Here is a 19,443-nt window from a genome sequence, read left to right as displayed (position 1 = left end):
GTGGCTGAGGCAGGAGAATAACTTGAACTCAGGAGGTGGAGGCTACAGTGAGCTGAGATTGTGCTACTGTACTCCAACCTGGGCAACAGAGTGAGACTGTCTCAAAAAACAAAACAAGGCTGGACGCAGTGGCTCATGCCTGTAATCCCAGCATTTTGGGAAACCGAGGTGGGCGGATCACGATGTCAAGAGATCGAGACCATCCTGGCCGACATGGTAAAACCCCGTCTCTACTAAAAATACAAAAATTAGCTGGGCATGGTGGCGCGTGCCTGTAGTCCCAGCTACTCAGGAGGCTGAGGCAGGAGAATCGCTTGAACCCTGGACGTGGAGGTTGCAGTGAGCCAAGATCGCACCACTGCACTCCAGCCTGGTGACAGATGGAGACTCCATCTCAAAAAAAAAAAAAAAAAAAGGGCGGGGGAACAATAGACATTGCAGACTACTGGGAATGGGGTAGGGAGGGGGAATGGCTTGAAAAACTACCTATTGGGTACTCTCCACCTGGATGCAAGAGACCCACGTAACAAACCCGCACAGGTACCTCCTGTATCTAAAATAAAAGTTGATTTTTTTTTTTTTTTTTTTTTTGAGACGGAGTCTCGCTCTGTCGCCCAGGTTGGAGTGCAGTGGCGTGATCTCGGCTCACTGCAAGCTCCGCCTCCCGGGTTCCCGGCATTCTCCTGCCTCAGCCTCCCCAGTAGCTGGGACTACAGGCGCCCGCCACCTCGCCCGGCTAGTTTTTTCTATTTTTTAGTAGAGACGGGGTTTCACCGTGTTAGCCAGGATGGTCTCGATCTCCTGACCTCGTGATTCGCCCGTCTCGGCCTCCCAAAGTGCTGGGATTACAGGCTTGAGCCACCGCGCCCGGCCAAAAGTTGATTTTTTAAAAAGAAAAAATATAAAGGGGAAAGAGCTTCACAGCATTGGATCTGGCAATAATTTCTTAGATATTACACCAAAAACACAGGCAACAAAAGAATAAAAATTGGCCAGGCTTGGTGGCTCATGCCTGTAATCCCAGCACTTTGGAAGGCTGAGGCGGGAGGATCACTGGAGCCCATGAATTAAGGTCAGCCTGGGCAGTATGATGAAACCTCATCTCTGCAACAAAAATTAACTGGGCATGGTGGCATGCACACCTGTAGTCCCAGATACTCCAGAGGCTGAAGTGGGAGGATCTCTTGAGCCTGGACAGGGAAGTTGCAGTGAGCCAAGGTCACACCACTGCATTCCAGTTTGGGCAACAGAGCAAGACTTTGTCTCAAAAAAAAAAAAAAAAAAAGAAGAAGAAAAGAAAAAAATTAATAAATGAGATTTCATCAAAATTAAAAAGTTTTGTGCATCAAAGGACACTACTCACAGAGTGAAAAGGCAACCCACAGAATGGGAGAAAATATTTGCAAATCAGGTATCTGATAAGGGCTTCATATCCAGAATATATAAAGAACTCTTAAAGCTCAACAACAACAAAAAAAACCGACCCCAAAATGGGCAAGGGCATGAGCAGAGATTTCTCCAAAGAAGATATACAAATGACTGATAAGCACATAAGCTGCTCAACATCACTAATCATTAGGGAAATGCAAATCAAAGCTAGAAAGGGATACCACTTCATACCAGCTACAATGGCTATGACACTTTTTAAAACAAAACCCTGAAAAATAACAATTGCTAGCAAGGATGTAGAGATATTAGAACACTGGTGCATTGCTGATGAAAATGTAAAAGGTGCCACCACTGTGAAAAACAGTATACCTCAAAACATTGAACATAGAATTAACAGCCAGGTGCAGGGGCTCACACTTGTAATCCTAGTATTTTGGGAGGCCAAAGTAGGTGGATCACTTCAGCTTAGGAGTTCAAGACCAGTCTGGGTAACATAATAAACCTCATCTCTACAAAAAACACAAAAATTGGGCTGGGCGCGGTGACTCACGCCTGTAATCCCAGCACTTTGGGAGGCCGAGGTGGGCGGATCACAAGGTCAGGAGATCGAGACCATCCTGGCTAACACGGTGAAACCCCATCTCTACTAAAAATACAAAAAATTAGGCAGGTGTGGTGGCGGGTGCCTGTAGTCCCAGCTACTTGGGAGGCTGAGGCAGGAGAATGGCGTGAACCTGGCAAATGGAGCTTGCAGTGAGCGGAGATCGTGCCACTGCACTCCAGCCTGGGCGACAGAGCGAGACTCTGTCTCAAAACAAAACAAAACAAAACAAAAAAACCAAAAATTACCCCAGTGTGGTGGCACATGTCTGTAGTCCAAGCTATTCAGGAGGCTGAGGTGGGAGGATCACCTGAGCCTGGGAGGTGGAGGCTGCAGTGAGCTGTGATTGCACCACTGCACTCCAGCCTAGGCGATAGTGAGACCCTGTCTGACAAAATATAAAAAATAAAAATAAAAATTATCATATGATCCAGGAATTTCACCTCTAGGAATATACCCAAAATAATTGAAAATAGGGAATTAAACATATATACATATACCAATACTGTTGCTATGTTGCTCATAAATACATATTCTTGTATATACAGAATATAAATATATTTATAAATATATATTTATATATAGAATGTATAGAATATAAATTTATTTATAAATATATATTTATTTATATTCTGTATATACAAGAATATATATTTATGAGCAAAATAGCAACATTTGTATTGTTATATCAGTTTACATATAAATATATATTTATTCTGTGTATACAAGAATATATATTTATGAGCAAACATAGCAACATTATTGGTATGTGAATATCTGTTTAATTTCCTGTTTTCAATTATTTTCAGTGTATTTCTAGAAGTGAAATTCCTGGATCATATGGTAATGTTTGTTTTTATTTTTGTTTTATTTATTTATTTATTTATTTATTTATTTATTTATTGAGACTGAGTCTCACTCTGTCGCCCAGGCTGGAGTGCAGTGGTGCAGTCTCAGCTCACTGCAACCTCCGCCTCCTGGGTTCAAGCAATTTTTCATGCTTCAGCCTCCTGAGTAGCTGGGATTACAGGCACACACCACCACACCTGGCTAATTTTTGTATTTTTAGTAGAGATGGGGTTTCACTATGTTGGTCAGGCTGGTCTTGAACTGCTGACCTCAAGTGATCTGTCCACCTTGGCCTCCCAAAGTGCTGGGATTACAGGCGTGAGCCACCGCGCCCAGCCTATGTTTTTTTTTTTGAGACAGGGTCTCACTGTGAAACCTAGGCTGGAGTGCAGTGGTGCAATCGCAGCTCACTGAAGCCTTCACCTCCCTGGGCTCAGGTGATCCTCCCACCTCAGCCTCCTGAGTAGCTTTTATGCATATATAAATTTACATATATAATTTTAATGTATTAATATTAATATATTTATAAATTATATAACAAATTACATAATTATATCATATATTATATATTTATATTTTATTTATAATTATATATTTTTATATAAAATATTTATATATAATATATATGTATATATAATATACTTGTTATATATGATCTCCTATTGGTTCTGTTTCTCTGGAGAACCCTGTCTAATATAATGAGCAATAATGTGGCTTATAGTAACATAGCAGGACAAGCCACAGACAAAACTCCTCATCCACTGGATTAAAGAAGGAAGTGGGCCGGGCGCGGTGGCTCAAGCCTGTAATCCCAGCACTTTGGGAGGCCGAGACGGGCGGATCACGAGGTCAGGAGATCGAGACCATCCTGGCTAACACAGTGAAACCCCGTCTCTACTAAAAAATACAAAAAAATAGCCGGGCGAGGTGGCGGGCGCCTATAGTCCCAGCTACTCTGGAGGCTGAGGCAGGAGGATGGCGCAAACCCGGGAGGCGGAGCTTGCAGTGAGCTGAGATCCGGCCACAACCCCGTCTCTACTAAAAAAAATACAAAAAAAATAGCCGGGCGAGGTGGCGGGCGCCTGTAGTCCCAGCTACTCGGGAGGCTGAGGCAGGAGAATGGCGTAAACCCGGGAGGCGGAGCTTGCAGTGAGCTGAGATCCGGCCACTGCACTCCAGCCTGGGTGACAGAGCAAGACTCCGTCTCAAAAAAAAAAAAAAAAAAAAAGAAGGAAGTGGTTTATTCGGCCGGGAGCCTCAGCAGATTTGAGTCTTAAGAGCCGAGCTCCTCGAAAAAGAAATTCTTGGCCTTTTTAAAGGCTTACAACTTTAAGGGGTCCACGTGAAAGGGTCGTGATAAATCGAGCAAGCCTGGGAAACGTGACTGGGGGCTACATGCATCAGCTAACAGAACAAAAAGTTTTACAATGCTTTTTTTCATACCGTGTCTGGAATTTACAGATAACACAAGCAGTTTAGGTCAGGAGTTGATATTATTATTACTTTTTTTAACTCCTAAGGCCGGGTGGTGGTGCCAAGGTTGTCTGGCTATTTATCTTTTGTTTCTTTCTAACTTTTTGCTTTCTCTCCTTCCTCCTGTCTTGTGAACTAGGCAAGGTGTGGGGAGGAGAGCAGCCAGGAGTAGCAGTGGTCTCTTTCCTTAGTAACATTATCTGTGATGGTCAAAAGGTGTAAAGAACCCACATGTTCATTAACAGATAAATGGATGAACAAAATGTGCTGTATACCTACAATAGTTACTCATTCTTAAAAATATATACAATTCTGGCCGGGCACGGTGGCTCAAGCCTGTAATCCCAGCACTTTGGGAGGCCGAGACGGGCGGATCATGAGGTCAGAAGATCGAGATCATCCTGGCTAACACGGTGAAACCCTGTCTCTACTAAAAAAAAAAACAAAAAACTAGCCAGGCGAGGTGGTGGGCGCCTGTAGTCCCAGCTACTCGGAGGCTGAGGCAGGAGAATGGCGTGAACCCAGGAGGCGGAGCTTGCAGTGAGCCAAGATGGTGCCACTGCACTCTAGCCTGGGCGACAAAGCGAGACTCTGTCTCAAAAAAAAAAAAAAAAAAATATATATATATATATATATATACACACACACACATACACACACACATATATATATACACACACACACACATATATATAAACAATTCTGATACATGTTACAACATGAATAAACCTTAAAAGTATTCTGCTAAGCCAGACACAAAAGGGCAAATTTCATGATTCTACTTATGTGGGTGTGATGGTTAATTTTATGTGTCAACTTGACTAGGCCACAGGGTATCCAAATATTTGACTACACATTATTTCTGGGTGTGTCTGTGAGGGTTTTTCTGAATGAGGTTAGCATTTGAATCAGTAGAGGGAGTAAAGCAGATTACTCCTTCAATGTAGGGGGCATCATCCAATCCTTCGAAGGCCTGAATAGAACAGAAAGGTGGGGAAAGAATTATCTCTTCTGCATTCAGACTGGGACTTACACTACACCGTTGGCTCCCCTTGTTCTCAGGCCCCTGGGCTTCCACTGTAGCTACACCTCACTGGCTTTTTTTGGTCTCCAGCTTGCTGACACCAGATCATGATATTTCATATATATATATACATATAACATATATATATATATATTTTTTTTTTTTTTGAGATGGAATTTTGCTCTTGTTGCCCAGGCTGGAGTGCAGCGGCGTGATCTTGGCTCACTGCAACCTCCACCTCCTGGGTTCAAGCAATTCTCCTGCCTCAGCCTCCCGAGTAGCTGGGACTACAGGCACCCAACACCATGCCTGGCTAATTTTTGTATTTTTAAAATAGAGACGGGGTTTCACCATGTTGGCCAGGCTGGTCTTGAACTCCTGACCTCAGGTGCTCCAGCAGCCTCCAAAAGTGTTGGGATTACAGGCGTGAGCCACTGCATCCGGCCTATATATTTTATTGGTTTTGTTTCTCTGGAGAATCCTAACTATTACAATGAGGACTTATGATAGTCAAATTCATAGAAAAAGAAAGTTGAATAGTAGTTATCGGGGGCTGGGAGTGGAAAGAAATTGGGAGTTATTGTTTAATGGGTATAGAATTTCAGTTTGGGGTATGAAGGAGTTCTGGTTAGTGGAGATGGTTATATAACAATGTGAATATACTTAATGGCACTGAGTTAAAATGGTAAACTTTATGCTATATGTATTTTACCACAATAAAAAAAATAAGTAACTGCATAAGAAAAAAAAAAGACTTAGGGGAGGCATACCCTTGCCAGCTCCCCAGTCCCTAGTACTCCTAATTGTCACAGACACGAGGCTTCCCTCCTTCCCGTTTGCCCCCTAAAAGCCCTTGTTGGCAAATTCTGCAAAAGTAAATAATTTACAAGCACAGCTCTGAGGCAAATGTCTAAACTAAAAGGCAGAGACTTTACCTGGTTGTTGAATGTGGTGTCTCCAATACCAGGCACATTTGGTGGCATTAAGTAAATACTGAAAGAGTAATGTTAGCAACTGTAAGAGACTTGGCTCAGGGTCACCCTTAGCTGGAATCTTATTTTAACCAAGATGTTTCCTTTTTTGCATTGTAACCCACCTTCAGTTACAAAGCTTACAATAATTATTAACAATAGCAGCTACCATTTATTTAGTATCTTTTCTACATTGGTTGTGATATATAGTAACTTTTCATGAGTTATCAAACTCTGCAACATAAATATTTCTCTTTCCATCTGAGAGATGAGGAAACGGAGGCTTAAGAGACATTAGATAACTTTTCTAAGATCATGTATGGTAGGTAAGTTCAGACCCAAATCTGACCCTAGAGAATGCTTTCTTTGCTACATGCTAACACTATTCCCTCTTTCCTCTTCCTTTTTCTCCAAACTACTGAAAGAGATGGCTGCTGTGACTAAGGCACAACTTGGTGCTAGGTGCTGAGACCGCAGTAGTAAATAAGATTCACCACAATTCCGTGCACCTTTCTCAGACCTTCAGATTTTATGGTAATAGGTTTTTTTCCCAGGACTTTTTCTTTCTTTCTAAATTTTTTTTTTTGTAATGAGACGGAATCTTGCTTTGTCACCAGGCAGGAGTGCAGTGGTGTGATCTTGGCTCACTGCAACCTCCACCTCCCGGGTTCAAGAAATTCTCCTGTCTCAGCCTCCCGAATAGCTGGGACTACAGGTGTCCACCACTACACCTGGCTAATTTTTGTATTTTTAGTAGAGATGGGGTTTCACCATGTTGGTCAGGCCGGTCTCAAACTCCCGACCTCAGGTGATCCCCCCACCTCGGCCTCCCAAAGTGCTGCAATTACAGGCATGAGCCACTATGCCTGGCCTCAGATTGCATTTCTTTTTTTTTTTTTTTTTTTTTTTTTTGAGACGGAGTCTCGCTCTGTCGCCCAGGCTGGAGTGCAGTGGCACAATCTCAGCTCACTGCAAGCTCCGCCTCCCGGGTTCACGCCATTCTCCTGCCTCAGCCTCCAGAGTAGCTGGGACTACAGGCGCCCGCCACCTGGCCCGGCTAGTTTTTTGTATTTTTTAGTAGAGACGGGGTTTCACCGGGTCAGCCAGGATGGTCTCGATCTCCTGACCTCGTAATCCGCCCGTCTCGGCCTCCCAAAGTGCTGGGATTACAGGCTTGAGCCACCGCGCCCAGCCTGTGGGCTTCATTTTCAACATAATCTTGTCTCCTCTTAACATGAGTTATCCAGTTGGGTATGGTGGCTCATTCCTGTAATCCCAGCACTTTGAGATGCCAAGGTGAGAGGATCACTTGAGCCCAGGAGTTCAAGACCAGCCTGGGCAACATAGTAAGACCCCCATCTCTACAAAAAATACAAAACAAAAAATTGAGCTGGGCATGGTGGCATGTCCCTGTCATCCCAGCTACGCTGGAAGCTGAGGTAGGAGGATCGCTTTAACCCAAAGGCTCAAGGCTGCAGTGAGCTGTGATTGTGCCACTGCACTCCAGCCTGGGTGACAGAGAAAGACTCTGTCTCTAACCCACACACACACACACACACACACACACACACACACACACACACACAGTTATCCATTTGTCATTAACTATGGTTAATAGGATATGTATGTCACCAATTTTTTGCAATTTGCTTTATGGCCTAGAATATCATAAACGTTCATAAAAGTTCACACTGACTAAGTTCCACTAATGTAAAAAGTCTGCTATTGCTCTCACAGCATTTGCAGAAAGGCAGATGTTGCGATTTAAACTTTATTATTCCCACTTGCAGAAGAGAGGTCATCTGCTGTTGTTAAGGAAAAGCTGTAAACAGAGATTTGCTGTTGTCCATTAGAAATGCAATCTGAGGCCGGGCGCGGTGGCTCAATCCTGTAATCCCAGCGCTTTGGGAGGACGAGGCAGGTGGATCTCCTGAGGTCAGGAGTTCGAGACCAGCCTGGCCAACATAGTGAAACCCTGTATCTACTGAAAATACAAAAGGTTGGCTGGGCGTGGTAGCAGGTGCCTGTAATCCCAGCTACTTGGGAGGCTAAAGCAGGAGAATTGCTTCAACCCGGGAGGCGGAGGTGGAGGTTGCAGTGAGCCAAGATTGTGCCATTGCACTCCAGTCTGGGCAACAAGAGCAAGACTTGGTCTCAAAAAAAAAAAAAAAAAAAAAAGGAAGGAAAAGAAAGAAATTATAATAGGTCAGGTGTGGTGGCTCACGCCTGTAATCCCAGCACTTTGGGAGGCTGAGAAGGGTGGATCACTTGAGGTCAGGAATTCAAGACCAGCCTGACCAACATGGCAAAACCCCATCTCTATTAAAAATACAAAAATTAGTTGGGGCCTGGTGGCTGATGCCTGTAATCCCAGCTACTACAGAGGCTGAGGCAGGAGAATTAATTGAACTCAGGAGGCGGAGGTTGCAGTGAGCCGAGATCACACCACTGCACTCCAGCCTGGGTAACAGAGCGAGAGTCCATCTCCAAAAAAAAAAAAAAAAAAAAAAAAACAAAGAAAGAAAGAAATTATAATATACTTAGAATGATAATGGAAATATATTAAAAGACAAATGCTTGTATTGGAAAAGGTAGTTGAAGATTAGCGAATGAAGTTTCTAACTCAAGATGTGAGGCCGGGTGCAGCGGCTCATGCCTGTAATCCCAGCACTTTGGGAGGCTGAGGCAGGCAGATCACCTGAGGTCAGGAGTTTGAGACTGGCCTGGCCAATATGGTGAAACCCCATCTCTACTAAAAATACAAAAATTAACTGGGCATGTTGGCGTATGCCTGTAGTCACAGCTACTCGGGAGTCTGAGGCAGGATAATCGTTTGAACCTGGAAGGCAGAGGTTGCAGTGAACTGAGATCATGCTACTCACTGCAGCCTGGGTGATGGAGCAAGATTCCATCTCAAAAAATAAAAATAAAAATAAATGAAAAGAAAAAGGTGTGAGAAAAAGAACAGACAAAAAGTAAGTAAAATAAAAGACAAAATACAAGGTCGAAATTCGTTTGTTTTTTGAGACAGCATCTTGCTCTGTTGCCCAGAGTAGAATGTGGTAGTGTGATCGCAGCTCACTGAAGCCTCAACCTCATGGGCTCAAGTGATCCTCCTGTCCTAGTCTCTCGAGTAGCTGGGACTACAGGCACACACCATCACACCCAGCTAATTTTTGTATTTTTTTGTAGAGAGGGGTCTCGCCATGAACTCCTGGGCTCAAGCGATTTGCCTGCCTCAACTTCCTGACGTGCTGGGATTTCAGGCATGAACCACCGCACCTGGCCTGAAAAGGTAGAAATTTGAGTAAAATAAGAAAATATTACAACAAAGAGGAACATCCAACAACAACAACAACAACAACAACAACAACAACAACAAAGAAACTTGGTTCTTTGAGTCTAATAAAATTGACAAGCTTCACAACAGATCACAAAAAAGGCATGCACGTCGAAGGGGGTCCCGGGCTGCTCAATGGCCCGACTCCAGGGGAAAACCTTCCTACTCCACTCTCTTCTGGCTTCCAACATCTGCCAAGAGCTATCTCCACTCCCCTTTTTAAATTTATTTTTTATTTTTGAGAGTCTTGCTTTGTCATCCAGGCTGGAGTGCAGTGGAGCGATCTCAGCTCACTGCAACCTGTGCCTCCGGGTTCAAATGATTCTCCTGTTTCAGCCTCCTGAGTAGCTGGGATCACAGGTGCGTGCCACCATGTCGAACTAATTTTTTTTTTTTTTTTTTTTTGAGACGGAGTCTTGCTCTGTCGCCCAAGCTGGAGTGCAGTGGCGTGATCCTGGCTCACTGCAAGCTCCGCCTCCTGGGTTCAGGCCATTCTCCTGCCCCAGCCTCCCGAGTTGCTGGGACTACAGGCGCCCGCCACCTCGCCCGGCTCATTTTTTGTATTTTTAGTAGAGACAGGGTTTCACCGTGGTCTCGATCTCCTGACCTTGTGATTCGCCTGCCTCGGCCTCCCAAAGTGCTGGGATTACAGGTGTGAGCCACCGCGCCCGGCCTGTCGAGCTAATTTTTTTTTTTTTTTTTTTTTTTTTTTTGAGACGGAGTCTCGCTCTGTAGCCCGGGCTGGAGTGCAGTGGCCGGATCTCAGCTCACTGCAAGCTCCGCCTCCCAGGTTTACGCCATTCTCCTGCCTCAGCCTCCCGAGTAGCTGGGAGTACAGGCGCCCGCCACCTCGCCCGGCTAGTTTTTTGTATTTTTTAGTAGAAACGGGGTTTCACGGTGTTCGCCAGGATGGTCTCGATCTCATGACCTCGTGATCCACCTGTCTCGGCCTCCCAAAGTGCTGGGATTACAGGCTTGAGCCACCGCGCCCGGCCTAATTTTTGTATTTTTAACGGAGATGAGGTTTCACCATGTTAGCTAGGCTGGTCTTGAACTCCTGACCTCAGATAATCCACCTGCCTTGGCCTTCCAAAGTGCTGGGATTATGGGCATGAGCCACTGTGCCTGGCCGTTTACTGCCTTTTAGAAGAACGCTGAAGGCTGGGCATGGTGGCTCACACCTGTAACCCCACCAATTTGGGAGACTGAGGCAGGTGGATCACGAGGTCAGGAGTTCAAGACCAGCCTGACCCAACATGGTGAAACCCCATCTCTACTTAAAAAAAAAATACAAAAATTAGCTGGGGTGGTGGCAGGCGCCTATAATCCCAGTTACTCGGGAGGCCGAGACAGGGAACTGCTTGAACCCAGAAGGTGGAGGTTACGGTGAGCTGAGATCACACCACTGCACTCCAGCCTAGGTGACTGGATGACAGAGCGAGACTCCGTCTCAAAAAAAAAAAAAAAAAAAAGAACAATAACAACAACAACAACACTGAAATGTTTACTGTACAAATTTATGGACAATAAATCTGAAAACTTTGCTGAAATGGATAATTTCCTAGAAAATCATAACTGAAAAGAAGTGGCCTAAAAATAAAAGAATCTTCTCATCCACTAGGATGGCTGTAATTAAAAAATAGATAATAACAAGTGTCGACAAAAATGTGGAGAAATTGGCACCTTCATACATTGCTAGTGGGAATGTAAAGTGGTACGGCTGTTGTGGAAAACAGTTTGGTGGTTCCTCTAAACGCTAACCACAGACTCACCATATGACTTAGCAATTCCACTCCTAGGTATATACCCAAAAGAACTGAAAATCAGAAACTCAAACACGTACTTGTACACCAATGTTCATTGCAGCATTATTCACAAAAACCAAAAGGCATAAACAATTTAAATGTCCATCAACTGACGAACGGATAAACATGCAATGAAGTATTATTCAGCCTTAAAAAAGAGTAAAATTTTGATACCTGCTTCATCATGGGTGAACCTTGAAATATGCTAAGTGAAATAAGCCAGACATAAGATGACAAATATTGTATGATTCCACTTATATAAAATATCTAGACTAGCAAATTTATAAAGACAGAAAGTAGATTAGAGGTTCCCAGCGGCTGGGGTGGTGTAGGGAGAGGAATGGTGAGTTATTGCTTAATGGTCATATAATTTCTGTTTGGGGTAATGAAAAATTTTAGAAATAGGTTGCAGTAACAGTTGTGATACCGAAAGGAAGTGCTGGGAAGGGAAGAGCATGGTCCCTATAAATAATATGGAAAGGAGGGAAGGAAGTGCTGGGTAGAGGAGGATGTGAGGACATGGTCCCTGGCTACGGCTCCACCCCCCCAGACTTAGGTGAGGACAGGCATTTTTGTTTTCCTGCCCAAATGTTGCATTTCCCAAGACCACCCGGCCTGCCACGCCCCCATCCTGTGCTATAAAAAACCCCAAGACCTTAGCAGGCAGACACACAGGTAGCCGGACGTGGAGAGGATCACATCAGTGGAGGAACACACAGGCGGCTGGACGTCCAGAGGAGCACATCAGCAGGCACTGGCATGCCAGCAGGCCACTGACCAGCAGAACGACGCGGAGTTTGGCTGGGACCGTCGAAGGGGGTCCTGGGCTGCTCAGTGGCCCGACTGCAGGAGAAAACCTTCCAACTGCACTCTCTTCTGGCTTCCAACATCTGCCAAGAGCTATCTCCACTTAATAAAACCTTGCACTCATTCTCTAAGCCCAGGTGTGATCCAATTCTTCCGGTACACCGAGCAAGGACCCGGGATACAGAAAGCCCTCTGTCTTTGTGACAAGGTAGAGGGTCTAATTGAGCTGGTTAACACAAGCCGCCTATAGACAGCAAAACTAAAAGAGCAACCTGTAACACACGCCCACTGGGGTTTCAGGAGCTGTAAACATCTAACCCTACGTGCTGCCCTGGGGTTGGAGGCCCACAGCCTGCCTGTCTGTACGCTCCCCTAGAGGTTTGAGCAGCCAGGCACCTAAGCGAGCTACACCCCCACCGCGCGCCACACCCCCACCGCGCGCCACACCCCCACCGCGCGCCACACCCTCATCGCACGCCCTGCGAGGGGGAAAAGGAACTTTTCCCGTTTCAGTTGCACAACATTGTGAAAGTAATGCCACTGAGTTGTACACTTAAAAATGTTTAAAATGACATGTCTTAGGTTACATATATTTTATCACAACAAAATAATTTAAACATAGAGTTACCATATGACCCAGTAATTTCGCTTCTAGGTATACGAGGGGACTTTAAAAACTTACTGGAAAATGGAATCAAAAGATTAAGATAAAAAATATAAACCTCATTTCTCAGTATAAGCTCTATCAAGGGCAAGACATTTTTGTAAAGCTATGATATGCATTTAGTCTATCCTTAAAGGGCCGAGGGTCCTGGGAATTAAACCATGTCAATGCAGTCTTTTTTGTGTTATTAACTGAAGAAAAATGAGTACCCTTTAAATTTTTTTTTTTAAGATTACAGATTACAAAATAAGAAGTCAGGAGGCCGGGCGCGGTGGCTCACGCCTGTAATCCCAGCACTTTGGGAGGCCAAGGCGGGTGGATCACGAGGTCAGGAGATAGAGACCATACTGGCTAATGCGGTGAAACCTCATCTCTACTAAAAATACAAAAAATTAGCCGGGCGTGGTGGCGGGCGCCTGTAGTCCCAGCTACTCGGGAGGCTGAGGCAGGAGAATGGCGTGAACCCGGGAGGCGGAGCTTGCAGTGAGCCGAGATCGCACTACTGCCCTCCAGCCTGGGCGACAAAGGAGACTCTGTCTCAAACAAACAAACAAACAAACAAAAACCGTCACGAGCATTGTTGTGAGTTGGGGAAGTACTTGGTGAAGCTCTCCCTGGCCTTTTTTATTTTTATTTTTATTTTATTTAATTTTTTTTTTTTTTGAGACGGAGTCTCGCTCTGTCGCCCAGGCTGGAGTGCAGTGGCGCGATCTCGGCTCACTGCAAGCTCCGCCTCCCGGGTTCACGCCATTCTCCTGTCCCTGGCCTTTTTGTTTGTTTTTGAGCCAGTCTCACTCTGTTGCCCAGGCTGGAGTGCAGTGGCACAATCTCGGCTCACTGAAACCTCCTCCTCCCAGTTTCAAGTGATTGGGAGGCCAAGGCGGGCAGATCACCTGAGGTCAGGAGTTCAAGACCAGCCTGACCAACATGGTGAAACTCCGTCTCTACTAAAAATACAAAAATTCGTCGCCCATGGTGGCACACGCCTGTAATCCCAGCCACTCAGGAGGCTGAGGCAGGAGAATTGCTTGAACCTGGGAGGCGGAGTTGCAGGGAGCCGAGATTGTGCCACTGCACTCCAGCCTGGGTGACAAAAGCGAGACTCCACCTAAAATAAATAAATAAATAAATAAATGCTCTGCTTTATAAAGCTGAGGTGGTGAGTTTTAAAAAATTATTTTGTTGTTATTATTATTATTATTTGAGACAATGTTTCACTCTTGTTGCCCAGGCTGTAGTGCAGTGGCTCCATCTTGGCTCACTGCAACCTCTGCCTCTGGGTTCAAGAGATTCTCCTGCCTCAGCCTCCTGAGTAGCTGGATTACAGGTGTGTGCCACCACACCCAGCTAATTGTGTATTTTTTTTAGTAGAGATGGGGTTTCACCATGTTGGCCAGGCTGGTCTTGAACTCCTGACCTCAAGTGAACTGCCCGCCTCGGCCTCCCAAAGTGCTGGGATTACAGGAGTGAGCCCCCATGCCTAGCCTAAAAAATTATTAAATAAATAAATAAATAAAAGCAAGCTCTGCTTTTGCCTGCAGCTGATCTGGGTGCAATATTTTTTTTTTTTTTTTTTTGAGGAGTCTTGCTTTGTCGCCCAGGCTAGAGTGCAGTGGCATAATCTCGGCTCCCTGGGTTCAAGCAATTCTTCTGCCTAAGCCTCCTGAGTAGCTGGGACTACAGGCAAGCCCCACTACGGCCGGCTAATTTTTGTGTTTTTAGTAGAGACGGGGTTTCACCATATTGGCCAGGTTGGTCTTGAATCCCTGACCTTGTGATCCATCCGCCTTGGTCTCCCAAAGTGCTGGGATTACAGGCATGGGCCACCACGCCTGGCCTATCTGGGTGCAATACTTTTAGCACCCATTCATGGGAAAGTTTGCTGAACTTTTTCAGTCAGAATTGTGTAAGCCGAACCAATTAGATGTCTATGATGTTGGCTATTGTTTGGGCTGTTAATTGCCAGTTCTCTTCAGTTGGGGCACAAAGTGAATTTTTTCCTCGAAAATTGATATAGATAATCTGCTGCTGCAGGCCTCACCTTCAACATTGTCTTACCCTTTCTTAAAATAAGTTGTCCATTTGTATACTGCTGATTTATTTGAGGCATTGTTCTCATAAACTTTTCATAAAGCATCAGTGATTTCACCTTCCTCCACCAAAGCTTCATCATAAATCTGATGTTTGGCTGGGTGTGGTGGTTCACACCTGTAATTCCAGCACTTTGGGTGGCCGAGACAGGTGGATCACCTGAGGTCAGGAGTTCGAGACCAGCCTTGCCAACCTAGTGAAACCCTGTCTCTACTAAAAATACAAAAAATTGGCTGGGCGTGGTGGCAAGTGCCTGTAATCCCAGCTACTCGGGAGGCTGAGGCAGGAGAATCTCTTCAACTTGGGAGGCGAAGGTTGTAGTGAGCCATGATTGCACCACTGCACTCAAGCCTGGATGACAGAGCAAGGCACCGCCTCAAAAAAAAAAAAATGTTGATGTTTGTTATTGCTTCAATTTTAGCAGAATTCATGTTGCTCTGATGGGGGCACTTTTCAAACTGATGTCTTTTTTCTTTTCTTAGTACCTAAAAGTAGATCCTGTGGCAGTAGAGGGGATGGAATAGTGTGAAGTTCTTCGCAACTGTGTACAAATTTTCCCTTCTGCTCTGGTGCCTGGGAAGGCTTCTGTTCAGGTTGGCCTGTCTGTCAGGCACGGGGGTAAAATGTTGTGCTCACCCTGTAGACAAGAACAATGGACGATGATGATATAAATGTAGATAGCTGTGGATAAAAAAAGTAGATCCTGTTTCAGACATGATATGAGTTTATTTTGGTGCAAAGGAATTTTAAACAATGCAGTTTTTTCCTTATATACATTTTCCATGAACTTTTTGAAGATCCCTGTCTACCTAAGATAAAAAATTATGTCCATGGCCGGACGTGGTGGCTCATGCCTGTAATCCTAGCATTTTGGGAGGCTGAGGCAGGCAGATTACCTGAGCTCGGGAGTTCGAGACCAGCCTGGGCAACACAGTGAAACCCCACCTCTACTAAAATACAAAAAAAAAAAAAAAAAAAAATTAGCCAGGCATGGTGGCATGCGCCTGTAGTCCCAGCTACTTGGGAAGCTGAGGGAGAAGAATTGGCTTGAACCTGGGAGGTGGAGGTTACAGTGAGCCAAGATTGTGTCACTGCACTCCAGCCTGGGTGACAGAGCAAGACTCCGTCTCTTAAAAAAAAAAAAAAAAATTATGTCCACACAAAAACTCGTACACAGATGTTTGCAGCAGCATTATTCACAATTAATCCAAAAGTAGAAACAACCAAAATCTATACAATAAATACATGGTATGTCCATACGATGGAATATTAGTAAGTCATAAAAATAAAGTATGTGATGTATGTTACAACATGGGTGAACCTCGAAAACATACGCTGTGTGAAAGAAGCCTGACACAAAAGACCACACATTGTACGATTCCATTTATATGAGGTACCCAAAACAGGCAAATTCATAGATAGAGAAAGTAGATTAATGATTGTCTAGGGCTGGGAAATTTGTTGCATGGAAATGGGGAGTGACTGCCAAAATGTGTGAAATTTCTTTTGGGGATGACAAAAATATTCCAAAATTATTGTGGTGATGGTTGGACAATTCTGTGAACATACTAAAAACTATTGAATTCTACACTTTAAATGAATGAGTTTTATCATATAAATTATATTTCAATAAAATTGTTTTCTAAAAGGCAAGAACATAATGAAATAAAGGGAGGGAAATTTCCTAAGACGACTGACAATGCAGTCACTTGGGTCTCAAAGGCCCACTCAATCTTTCTGCCCGCTGGAGGTTGGTCACTGGGCCTAAGGCCCAAGAAGTCCTCACTAGTACAGAGTCTGGATCTTGGAGAAGGTCTCCTTGGCTGCATCACGTGGTAGGATTGCCTCTACCTTTAGGAACCATGGCTAGAACACTTCCAGCCCATTAACAGATTGCATGCATCACTTTTGACAGCTTCCTAAGATAAGCGCAGTGCAAAAATAGTTTGTCACACTGGGATTTTGTGACAAATGAGAATGAGCGGCCTCCCAAGGTTGCTAGCTGAAGAGTTGAGACACACTCTGGGCCCTTATAAGGCGTTCAACCCACTCTTCATTGCAATCCATCCTGACCTTGCCTGGTCATTTCAACACTGAATGACTTTAGACGTTTGAGTTGAGGTCAAATCTTTTAAGGCATTCAATTTATTATTTCCATTGTGGAAGACCCTCCAACATGGATTTACTGGATATAGATTTATTAGCAACATCTGATATAGTCTGGAAGACTTAAGAATTGGGGTCAGGCATGGTAGCTCACGCTTATAATCCCAGCACTTTGAAAGGTGGAGGTGGGAGGATGGCTTGAGGCCAGGAGTTCAAGTTTAAGAACCAGGACACACCTTGGACCTCCATTTTGTAGGGGGTTCCATCCATGTCTTCACAGCAAACCATCTGCGCCTGTCACTCTCCACAGACCTATTCCACCTGCTTAGGGAAAGGAAACAACATAACTTGGACCTTGATTTGTAAGAACTTGAACCTAACTCATCTTCATCATAACTATTCTAGAATCCGGAATCATGTCCAGCAGCACAGATTTACTCCAGATATTAGATGCGGTCTGGCTCTCAGAGATGGGAACACAGTTTGGGATTTGATTTTTTAAGGAGTTGGATCTACCTGTCTCTCTTGGAACTAGACTGCAATCAAATCAAATAGCGTGGATTTACTTGAGTCATTGGATGCAACATTGAATATTTAAGGATTAGGGACACATTTGGGAGTAAATTTTGAAAGGAGTTTCTCCAACTTTTCACAGCAGCCATTCTTGAATAACACCCAACAAAGTTGATTTACTCAAGACATTGGATACTGCCGGGCGCGGTGGCTCACGCTTGTAATCCCAGCACTTTGGGAGGCCGAGGTGGGCGGATCACTTGAGGACAGGAGTTCAAGACCAGCCTGGTCAACATGGCGAAACCCCGTCTTGTCTAAAAACACAAAAAAATTAGCCAGGTGTGGTGGTGTGTGCCTGTAATCCCAGCTACTCGGGAGGCTGTGGCAGGTGAATCGCTTGAACCTGGGAGGCAGAGGTTGCAGTGAGCCAAGATCATGCCATGCACTCCAGCCTAGGTAAGAGAGCGAGACTCTGTCTCAAAAAAAAGAAAAAAAAAGAAAAAGAAAAAAAAAGAGCTGAGAACATTTCCAGGGCTGCAATTTTGAGATTTTGCCAGGAGTTGGAATTTTTCGTGGATTCACTCAACAGGATTTGCTCAATACATTCCACAAAGTCAGCAAGGCTGGGTCAAGAAACCTCCAAAAGGTCTGAGAGAGGCCATCTGGCACCATCTTGTCGCCCTTGCATCCCCTTCCTTTGGGAAATGGAAGTTGGAAACTTGGGGCCGTTGGAGTTGCAATGGTTGGGTGCTTCTTGCACAACTCTTGCTAATTTCATTTTAGTTACTTTATATCTTTTGTTATGATAAATGGAATATTTTCACTGTACTAGCTTCTGGACTGTAGAAATGCAATTGATTTTTGTTTCTGATCCAACAACTTGCCAAAGTATCTCATTAATTCTAACGATTCATTTGTATATTATTCGAAGTTTTCTATGTGGAGTTTCATCACCTGGGAACAATGACAGTTTGGTTTCATCCTTGCTGCTCCTTATATCCCTTTACTTCTTTTGCTTTCTAAATTTTATTTATTTATTTAGAGACGGGGTCTTGATGTGTCACCCAAGCTGGAGTCCAGTGGTGTGACTGATCTCAGCTCACTGCAGCCTTGACCTCGCAGGCTCAAGCAATCCTCCTACCTAAGCCTTCCAAATAGCTGAGACTACAGGTGTGCACCACCACGCCTGGCTACTTTTTGTATTTTTTGTAGAGGTGGGGTTTTGCTATGTTGCCCAGGCTGGTCTGGAACTCCCGAACTCAAGAAATCCACCCACCTCTCCTTCCCAAAGTGTTAGGATTACAAGGGTGAGCCACTGTACCTGGCCTTCATTTCAGCCTTTTTTTTTTTTTTTTTTTGGAGACGGAGTCTCGCTCTCTTCCCCTGGCTGGAGTGCAGTGGTGCGATCTCGGCTCACTGCAAGCTCCGCCTCCTGGGTTCCTGCCATTCTCCTGCCTCAGCCTCCCAAGTAGCTGGGACTACAAGTGCCGCCACCTCGCCCGGCTAGTTTTTTGTATTTTTAGTAGAGACGGGGTTTCACCGTGGTCTCGATCTCCTGACCTTGTGATCCGCCCGCCTCGGCCTCCCAAAGTGCTGGGATTACAGGCGTGAGCCACCGCGCCCGGCCTCAGCCTTCTTTTTAACATAAATATTTAATGCTATATTTTCCTGAGGTGCTTTTATTTTTAAAGCTACATCTTTTTTTTTTTTTTTTTTTTTTTTTTAGGCCGGGCGCAGTGACTCAAGCCTGTAATCCCAGCACTTTGGGAGGCCGAGACGGGCGGATCACGAGGTCAGGAGATCGAGACCA

The 19,443-nt window shown here is 44.7% G+C and overlaps 1 protein-coding gene and 1 long non-coding RNA gene across 5 annotated transcripts in view; both read right to left on the bottom strand.

Annotated features, from left to right (window-relative positions):
* Positions 1–12,679, bottom strand: part of HMGCL (3-hydroxy-3-methylglutaryl-CoA lyase) — a 41,572-nt gene extending 28,893 nt beyond the window's left edge. For 3 of the 4 annotated variants that reach the window (XR_012424579.1, XM_045378212.2, XM_074017160.1), the window contains exon 1: positions 12,108–12,679. The gene's annotated coding sequence lies outside the window, so the exon portion shown is untranslated. The remainder of the gene's footprint in view (positions 1–12,107) is intronic. The other variant, XM_045378216.2, reaches the window with a different exon arrangement.
* Positions 12,680–15,424: 2,745 nt separating this feature from the next.
* Positions 15,425–17,444, bottom strand: LOC141408642 (uncharacterized). The gene is made up of 2 exons (XR_012424607.1): positions 17,357–17,444; positions 15,425–15,695 (listed from the first exon to the last, which is right to left on the bottom strand). It is a non-coding gene; the product is annotated as an uncharacterized lncRNA (long non-coding RNA).
* Between the last annotated feature and the right edge of the window lie 1,999 nt (positions 17,445–19,443).

This window comes from Macaca fascicularis, chromosome 1, assembly GCF_037993035.2.
Source record: "Macaca fascicularis isolate 582-1 chromosome 1, T2T-MFA8v1.1".
NCBI lineage: Eukaryota > Metazoa > Chordata > Mammalia > Primates > Cercopithecidae > Macaca > Macaca fascicularis.
Note: the sequence above shows the minus strand (reverse complement) of the source record. Positions and strands in the feature narration are given on the sequence as shown.